This window comes from Rhinolophus sinicus, unplaced genomic scaffold (genome assembly GCF_057876585.1).
Source record: "Rhinolophus sinicus isolate RSI-liver-muscle unplaced genomic scaffold, RSI-T2T HiC_scaffold_19, whole genome shotgun sequence".
NCBI lineage: Eukaryota > Metazoa > Chordata > Mammalia > Chiroptera > Rhinolophidae > Rhinolophus > Rhinolophus sinicus.
In genome coordinates, this window is record NW_028290710.1 from 50,961 (window position 1) to 60,768 (window position 9,808).

At 58.7% G+C, this 9,808-nt stretch overlaps 2 pseudogenes; both read left to right on the forward strand.

Annotated features, from left to right (window-relative positions):
• The first annotated feature begins 5,024 nt into the window (after positions 1 to 5,024).
• On the forward strand, positions 5,025 to 5,144 carry LOC148754364 (5S ribosomal RNA; annotated as a pseudogene).
• A 1,438-nt stretch (positions 5,145 to 6,582) lies between these two features.
• Positions 6,583 to 6,702, forward strand: LOC148754365 (5S ribosomal RNA; annotated as a pseudogene).
• Positions 6,703 to 9,808: the final 3,106 nt, after the last annotated feature.

The window sequence follows — 9,808 nt, forward strand, 5'->3', positions numbered from 1 at the left end:
ACCTTTGCAAATTCCTGGTCGGTGTTAAACCATACCATGAGCGACAGCCCACAAAAGAGAAGACATCTATAGATACCCATCCACGCCCCTAGGGTGTGAAAAAGCTCTCACTTTCCACAGCTGCAGAAGAACTTTCCACTTCAGACCCTGTTAAATGGATAAAAACTTTGGGTAGAGGGTTTGCTGGGGATATTGCTATTCTGTTTATTGTTCTGTTTGTTTTACATAGTCCTCAGATGTGGACAAATAGCCCTCCGACAGGCTGTAAATAAAATAACTACATGTTCTGTGTTTCTCATGCTTCAAAAAAAAAAACAAAAAAGGGGAGATGTAGTCACACAACAGCCTAGCCGACTGTCCCCCCCATGTCTTTCCTTAAGGAAAGAAGAGCCTGTAAGACTGTGCCTTTTTAGAAACTTTGCTTATCTTTATGTTTTACACCTCATGTCTCTCTGTCTGGTCCCCAAAAGATGGTTTGCAGCCAAAGACGGGTAAGATATCTCAAGGGAGATACAACCTAAGCCAGGCAAAACCGAGTGGGGACCCCCAATGAGCTGCCTTAAAAAAATATGGGAAGAGGCCTTGCCTCCCCTTCCCCCTGCCTGGGAAAAGCCACTGCTGTCTCTGGCTTTCCTCAAAGGAGATCGGTAGCCAATGACGGGTAATGATCAGTAAGCGTTTTTACAACCTAAGACAGGAGTCGATCGCTTTGATGATTGATATCCAATGACGGGTAAGTAAAAATGTCTGTACTGACCACCTAAGCCAGACACGATCTCAAAAATATAAAATAAAAAAGGGGGAGATGTGGGGAGCCATGGTTGCAGTTAACTTTAAAGCCTTAATGGCTCGGTTTATACTTAACCTATTTCCTCCCACTGAGGCAATTGTCTCTGCCTGCATCTGAAGAGAGCTTGCATGCTGCTCAGGAATGTGGTGGGAGTGGCCAGTTCCCAGAACAGAAGGCTGATGCCTATCAGGGCTATTGATAGGATAATTACATTTGGGAGTTTCAGTAAATTTTGTGTCTCCTGTGTTAAAGTTAAAGATTCACTGTTAACTAGATAATGCATTTTTGTACTTGCTAAACTGCACGTCCACAGAAGGTATAAATTCTGGGGACAAAATAAACTCAGCGTCTCCAGGAACACTGGGGTCCGCGATCGCCATCATCAAAGTGTGAGTGCCTTCTTTCATTCCCACTCCCCTTGTCAGGAACCGTTCGACTCGTGGCGGCTGGCCCGCTGCAAGTGGCGCCCGAACAGGTACTGGATATAGGGGTAATAGTGAGGAACACCGTGTGGCAAGGGCCCAGCTCATTGGAGCTAATCAGTGGATGCACGGTGAGCAAGGCACTGTCCCCTCGGTCGAATGAGTGTGTGAGTGAGTGATAGCTCCACGACTTCGTGTTACGGAGCTTGATTGGGTCCTAACCTGCGGTTCCGGTTCTGTCATATGGCATAACGGCGACTGGGCTTTACAACCCACCAGGCCGGGGATTTATACCGGCGCGCCTCTAGCTAAGACGGATTTGGCCCCGCAAGGGACACGGCCAGACGGACACCTGAGTGTTTTTCTTTGTTTGAAAGAAGGGCCGAGTTAGGGAAAAAGGATGGGTCACGCCAGCAGCAAGGACCTGTATGTTAGAGGACTTAAGAAGTTGCTTACCGCCCGTGGCAGTCGGGTGAGCAGAGAACAGTTAGACAAGTTTTATAAAAATTGCAAAAGAATGGTGGAAAAACAGTTACAAGATTATTATGCTGCCCATGGACTTAAACAAAAGGGCTGCAAGCTAGAGAAAGTGAAACAAGCTGAGAATGAGAAAATCCTCCCAGCTGCCGCTTCTCCGGCAGAGAGAGAGAAGGAGGGAGGGGGCGCAAAGTTGTTAGAGGGAGTTCTTAAGGTTAACAAAGAGCCTGTTTGTCAGGAAGCTCCGGTCGAGCACCGGGAAGATTTAAACCCTCAGGACCAGGAAGAATTAGAGGATGAAGTAGTTAAATATGATAGGGACAAAAACTCTCCTTTAGTGGCTATGGCTCAAGGAGACGAGCAGCCTGCAGGCTCTGCACTCTCTTTTGCAGATCAGCTAAAAAAGATTCAGGGACAGCTGATTGAGCTTAAAGTTGCTGTGGACGGAGGAAATTGTCCTCGGAGTCCCCAGATTCCTTTTAGAGATCAATGGAATCCTCGGGGTAAAGATCCCCCCATAGTTAATCCCTCTGCACCTCCTCCTGAGGAGCCCCGTAGGTGGGGACCTCCGCTGCAGTCTTTGGTTTGGGAAATGCCTGCTGAGCCTTCGCCAGGTTATGTTAAGCCAGGATTGGACTCTGTTGTACGATCCCCTCTTCAAATGGCTTGTGAAGAAGCTCACAAGCAAGGGGAGTCCACAGAGCATTTTGGAATATATCCTATCTTTAAAAGGCTCGGCAGACTGGGTCTTTATTAAAATCTCAATCAAAATAAAAGCCTAGATTACAACTAAATTCTCCTCCAAGTGTAGTTGCAGGGCTGGATCCACAGCCTGAGGCTCCTGTTTTAGCACCTGTGACAATCAGGCAATTATCAGGCGTAAAAGATCAAAGGTCCCCCCTACAAAAGATTTTACAAGCTGCTAGTACAGGAGCAACTTTAAAAGGGACACATTGCTTCCTCTAATTCCACTGAAATTCTCCCATTTTTGTTATTAAGAAAAAATCTGGTAAGTAGAGATTATTATAAGATTTACAAAAAGTTACTAAAACCATAAAATTAATGGGAGCTTTGCAGCCAGGCTTGCCCTGTCCTACAGCCATACCAAAAAACACATATAAAATTGTTTTGGACTTGAAAGATTGTTTTTATACTATACCTTTAAATCCTGATGACTGCCCTAGATTTGCTTTCAGTGTTCCTTCTGTTAATTTACAAAAACCTTTTAAGAGATATCATTGGCTAGTGCTACCTCAGGGTATGGCTAGTAGCCCTACATGATGTCAAAAATTTGTATCAGCTGCAATAAAACCTACCTAAAGGGCATTTTCAGATATTTACATCATCCACTACATGGATGACATACTTCATGCCCACTCTTGTGAACCAAAGTTGCTTGCTGCTTTTGCTCATTTACAAAAAAAGCTCCACAATTATGGGCTAGTTATAGCCTCAGAAAAAATTCAGCAAGTGCCTCCTTACTCTTATCTGGGATATTGTTTAATGCCTCAAGCCATTGTGCCTCAAAAAATACAAATCCGGCGAGATTGTTTAAAAACATTAAATTATTTCCAAAAGCTACTGGAAGACATTAACTAGATTAGACCTCAGTTGCAGTTGACAACTGGTAAATTACAACCTTTGTTTAAAATATTACGTAAAAAAGCTGATCCTACTTCTCTCTGCGAGATAACACGGGAAAGAGGCTTTGCTTGTATTTCTCCAGGTCTGGAAAAAAAACCTTTGCAAATTCCTGGTCGGTGTTAAACCATACCATGAGCGACAGCCCACAAAAGAGAAGACATCTATAGATACCCATCCACGCCCCTAGGGTGTGAAAAAGCTCTCACTTTCCACAGCTGCAGAAGAACTTTCCACTTCAGACCCTGTTAAATGGATAAAAACTTTGGGTAGAGGGTTTGCTGGGGATATTGCTATTCTGTTTATTGTTCTGTTTGTTTTACATAGTCCTCAGATGTGGACAAATAGCCCTCCGACAGGCTGTAAATAAAATAACTACATGTTCTGTGTTTCTCATGCTTCAAAAAAAAAAACAAAAAAGGGGAGATGTAGTCACACAACAGCCTAGCCGACTGTCCCCCCCATGTCTTTCCTTAAGGAAAGAAGAGCCTGTAAGACTGTGCCTTTTTAGAAACTTTGCTTATCTTTATGTTTTACACCTCATGTCTCTCTGTCTGGTCCCCAAAAGATGGTTTGCAGCCAAAGACGGGTAAGATATCTCAAGGGAGATACAACCTAAGCCAGGCAAAACCGAGTGGGGACCCCCAATGAGCTGCCTTAAAAAAATATGGGAAGAGGCCTTGCCTCCCCTTCCCCCTGCCTGGGAAAAGCCACTGCTGTCTCTGGCTTTCCTCAAAGGAGATCGGTAGCCAATGACGGGTAATGATCAGTAAGCGTTTTTACAACCTAAGACAGGAGTCGATCGCTTTGATGATTGATATCCAATGACGGGTAAGTAAAAATGTCTGTACTGACCACCTAAGCCAGACACGATCTCAAAAATATAAAATAAAAAAGGGGGAGATGTGGGGAGCCATGGTTGCAGTTAACTTTAAAGCCTTAATGGCTCGGTTTATACTTAACCTATTTCCTCCCACTGAGGCAATTGTCTCTGCCTGCATCTGAAGAGAGCTTGCATGCTGCTCAGGAATGTGGTGGGAGTGGCCAGTTCCCAGAACAGAAGGCTGATGCCTATCAGGGCTATTGATAGGATAATTACATTTGGGAGTTTCAGTAAATTTTGTGTCTCCTGTGTTAAAGTTAAAGATTCACTGTTAACTAGATAATGCATTTTTGTACTTGCTAAACTGCACGTCCACAGAAGGTATAAATTCTGGGGACAAAATAAACTCAGCGTCTCCAGGAACACTGGGGTCCGCGATCGCCATCATCAAAGTGTGAGTGCCTTCTTTCATTCCCACTCCCCTTGTCAGGAACCGTTCGACTCGTGGCCGCTGGCCCGCTGCAGGTGTGCGGTTGTGGGGCTGGGGGGGGGGATGAGAGGGGTTGGGGTAGGGGGGCGTGGTAAAAGCCATTCCGGGCATGGGGAGTCCCAGGATGCCAGGGCGCCCAGACATATGTCACAGTCAGGGAAGTGACAGAGGCCTGTGGAGCCACTGGGGGGCGCGAAGGGGCCTCGCTGCGGGCCAGGAGTAGCCCGTCGCCCACACCAGCGGCGACCGGAGGAGGCGGGGAGCGGGCGGGAGGCACTCGGGCAGACATGCTCGCCACCCGAGCGGCCCAGCAGCATGGCGCGTGCGCTCAGGAGGCAAGTCGGGAGCAGGCTCTTGGAGTGCCGGTAGCCGGGTCCCAGTGCCTAAGGCCATACCACCCTGAACGCAGCAGATCTCGTCTGATCTCGGAAGCGAAGCAGGGTCTGTCCTGGTTAGTACTTGGATGGGAGACCGCCTGGGAATACCTGTTAGCTTTTGCTAGCGTCTCCTTTTGCATCGCCGCTCCGGCGTGGCTCCCTCCGAACCCCTGCCGCCCCTTGCCCCTCTGCAGCCTCCCAGCCAGCCGCAGGTCCCCCTGACCAGCAGAGGGTCAGCCGCCCGGCACTACAAGCTGGCAGCCCCGGCCGCACACCAGGCCCGTGGGCCAGGGCTCCCCCCCCACACCCTCCTCTCAGTCCTCTTCGGTCCCGCAGGCCGTCATCGCGAATCCTTCGCCGACGCGCGGTCGCCGCCACCGCCGCCTGCGCCAAAGCCACCGCCACCACCGGGCTCCCCACACCCCCCCACACCCCCCCCCCCGCCAGCGCTGTCCTCGCCCCCGCCCCTGTCCCCGCCCCCGCCGCCGCCACCGCCAAACTCCCTCAAACTCCCTCCTGTGCTCTCCCCACCTCGGCCGCCAGCACCGCGCTCCCCATCTCCGCCACCAGTGCTGCCCTCTCCCCCACCCCCGCCCCCGCCGCCGCCATATCCGTACTCCCTCAATTCCCTCCTCCGCTCTCCCCGCCTCCAGCACCGCCATCTCCCCCGCCCCCGCCCCAGACCCCCGCAGCCACCATCGCCATACTCCCTCAGTCTCCCGCCTCTGCTCTCCCGGCCTCCGCCGCCAGCACCGCCCTCACGCCCTCCCCCGCCCCCGCTGCCGCCATTGCCGCACTCCCTCAATTCCCTCCTCTGCTCTCCCCGCCTCCAGCACCGCCATCTTCCCCGCCCCCGCCCCAGCCCCCGCCGCCACCAATGCCATACTCGCTCAGTCTCCCGCCTCTGCTCTCCCGGCCTCCGCCGCCAGCACCGCCCTCACGCCCTCCCCAGCCCCCGCCGCCACCGCCGCCGCCATCGGCCCCCGTGTCCCAGCGCCCACCGTCAAAGCCCCCATTGTCGCCGCCGCCATCGCCGCCCTGGCGCCATCCACGCGGTTGCCATCGCCTACCTCGCCACCCTCCCCTGCCTCCGCCGCCGCCGCCGCCGCAGCCGCCGCCGCCGCCGCAGCCGCCCCCGCCGCCGCCGCGGGGTCCTCCCACAACTCCCAGGCCCAGGGTTGCCTGCTGGTGCAGGCCTCCACCAGCCTTGGGGCTGCGGTTGGGGGTAAACCTGGTGGCGGTAGGGGGGCGGGTTGTATGCCGGTCTGGGTGCGGGGAGTCCCAGGATGCCAGAGTTCCACGACTTCTGGCACCATCAGGGAAGTGGCAGTGTCCCATGGAGCCCCTGGTGGCGCGAAGGGGCCTCGCTGTCGGCCAGGAGTAGCCCGCCGCCCACGCCAGGGGCATTAGGAAGAGGCGGGGAGCCGGACTGTGGGGGGACGCGGTGCTGGCAGAGCCGGCCCGCGGGTCGATGCTCGCCACCGGAGCGGCTCATCTGCATGGCGGGCGCTCACGAGACAGGCCGGGAGCAGGCTCTTGGGGCGCGGGAGCCGGGTCCCAGCGTCTACGGCCATACCACCCTGAACGCGCCCGATCTCCTCTGATCTCGGGAGCTAAGCAGGGAGGGGCCTGGTTAGTACTTGCATGGGAGACCGCCTGGGAATACCTGTAGGCTTTTGCTCGCCTCTCCTTTTGCGCCGCCGCCCCGGCGTGCCTCCCTCCGAATCCCTGCCGCCCCTTGCCCCTCTGCAACCCCTGCAGCCGCCCAGCCAGCCGAAGGTCCCCCTGGCCAGAGGAGGGACAGCCGCCCAGCACTACAAGCTCGCATCCCCGGCCGCACACCAGGCCTGTCGGCCAGGGCTCCCCCCCTCTCCCTCTTCTTAGTGCTCTTCGCCGAGGCAGGCCGTCAGCCTGCAGCAGTCAGCCGCGTCTAGGTCGCCGCCGCCGCCACCGCCATCGCAGGGCTCCCTCTCGCTCCCCGACCCTGCCGCCGCCGCAACCCCCAACGCCCAAGCCCAGGGCTGCCTGCCGGCGCAGGCTTCCACCAGGCTCTCTCCATCCCAGGACGTGCCGGTCCTTTGCACCTCGGCCCGAGCCCAGGGGACGCCCATCCCTGCGCCTGCCCCTGGGCCCCGAGACACAGGATAGGCGTGTCCTCGGGCAAACGGGACGCCCACCCGCCCCGCCCCACCGGAGTCTTCTGTCTCCGCGGGCAGGCGCCTCTCCCCACAGCCCCGCGCGTCCCCTCCCGTCTCCCACAAGAGCCAGGAGCCCTCCCTTCCCGCCGGCCACGGTGTCCCCGACACAAAGGGCACAAAGAGCCGGGACAAACCAGGGGACGGCGGGAGCAGCACCCCAACACACCACGCGCCATCGACTCCAGGGGAGACCGCCACAAGGGAAGAGCAGGCACGCAGGCACACAATCCTCACAACCAGGGTGCCTGGGGGCTGCCACTCTCCTCCCGCGGGCGGGTCCCTGGGCGGGGCTCAGAGCCCACTGGCCCTCCGGAGACCCTGGCGGCCCGCCCCGGGGGCTTCAATGGTGACTGCCAACGCCAGGGCAATGCCTCCTTGGCGGAGCCCAGCCCCGGGCACGACCACACTCCGGTGGAGAAGCCACCACTTCAACACAGCCTCAGTGCGTCTGTCCCAGTCCGTGTGCCCGAATGTGCGTCCCTCCCACCCTCCCCCACCCCATGTCTGTCTGGCTCTGTGACGTGCCTGTTGGGTTCTGGCTCTGGCTCAGGAGCTCTCTCCCCGCGTGCCTGCCCCCTCTTTCTCTGTCTCTGTCCATGTCTCTCTGTATGTCTAGACACATACATGTACATATACGTGTATATTTCCATCTCGCTCCCTCTTACTCCTCCTCCCGTTCTGTCTGTCTGTCCCTGTCCTGCGGGGACTCTAGTCCCTCTGCCCGCACAAGAACGCAGGATTTGGCGAGGCCAAGAAGGAACACCCACAGAGCCACGGATAGGGGGCTCATAGCACCATGTCTCACGGGCGGCTGGCTTGGAGACACGGCAAGCCGGAGCCGCCCGATCCCCCACCTGCTGGCCGATTCTCTGCCAACCAACAGACCCACCAAGCCGGCCCACTGCAGTCCGCGCCCCTCTGCAATTTGCAGTCCACCATCCGCGCTTCCTAGCTTGGCCACCGCAGCTCTGCCGGTGTCCAATGGCCAACTGGCAACAGCTGAAGGCCAAGCGGTAACAGCTGATGTCAGTGCAGCCCCACGCAGTACCCCCGTCCCCCGGTACCCCCGTCTCCCCGTCACCCCTGTCTCCGTTCCCCCGGTTCCCCGTCTTCCTGTCCCCCGTCTCCCGGGTCCCCCGTCCCCACGTTCCACCATCCCCCCTATTCCGGTCTCCCCCGTCCCCTGTTCCCCCCATCCCCTGATCCCCCTGTTCCCCCGTACCCCCATCCACCCTCTCCCAGTCCACCCGTCCCCCGGTGCCCCCGTCCCCCCAGTGCCCCATCCCCCGTCCCCCGCTCCCCCGTCCCCCCAGTCCCCCCACGCCCCTGGTCCACCCGTCCCCCATTCCCTCGTCTCCCGGTCCCCCCCTCCCCGGGTCCCCCGACCCCCGTTCCCCTGTCTCCCGGTCCTCCGTCTCGCGGTCCACCTGTCCCCCGGTCCCCCAGTCCCAACGTCTCCCCGTCCCCCCGTCCCTCCTTCGCCTGGTCCCCCCGTCCCCCCATACCCCCGGTCTCCCGTTCCCCGGTCCCCCGTCTCCTGGTCCCCCGGTCCCCCGGTTCCCCCGGCGCCCAGGCGCCCTTCTACCGGTCCCCCCGTTCCCCGGTCGCCCCGTCTCCCGTTCCCCAGTCTCCCGGTCCCCTGTCTCCCGGTCGCCCGGTCTTCCGGTCCCCGGTCCTCCGTCCAGTGTTACCCCCTTCCCCCGGTCCCCCGGTCCCCCCATCTCCCTGTCCCTCTGTCTCCCGGTCCGGCCGCACACCCATCCCTCCGTCTCCCGGTCCCCCGTCTCCCGGTCGCCCGGTCCCCAGGTCCCCCGTCTCCCGGTCCCCTCATCCCCTGGACCCCCAACCCCCGGTCCCTGGTCCCCCGGTCCCCCAGTCCCCCGGTTCCCCCATCGCCCTGGCCCCCGTCCACCGATCCCCCAGTTCTCCGTTCGCCCCGTCTTCCGGTCCTCCCGTCCCACAGTCTCCCGTCTCCCGGTGTCCCATCTCCCGGTCACCCCGTCCCCGGTCCCCCGTCTCGCGGTCCCCCGTCTCCTAGTCGCCCCGTTCCCCGGTACCCGATCTCCCGGTCCCCTCATCCCCCAGTCCCCCAACCCCCGGTCCCCCGGTCCCCCCGTCCCCCGGTCCCCGGTCCCCCGGTCCCCCCATCTCCCGGTCCACTGGTACCCCCGTCCCCCCAGTCCATTCATGCCCCTGGTCACCCCGTCGCCCGGTCCCCTATCCCCCGGTCCCCCCAACCTCCGGTCCCCCGGTCCGCGGGTCCCCTGGTCCCCCCATCCGCCGTTCCCCCGGTCCCCCCCGTCTCCGTTGCCCCGGTCCCCCCGTCCCCCGGTCCCCCGGTCCCCCGGTCCCCCCGACCCTCCAGTCCCCCTGTCCCTCTGTCTCCCGGTCCCCCCGTCACCCCGTCCCCCCGGCCCCAGGTCCCCCATCTCCCGGTCCCCCCGTCTCACGGTCCCCCGTTCCCCCGTTTCCCGGTCCCCCCCTCCCCATGTCCCTCGTCCCCCAGTACCCTCGTACTCCTGTCCCTCCATCCACCGGTCTCCTGGTCCCTCCGTCCCACCGTCCGCCAGTCCCACCGTCCTCTCATTCC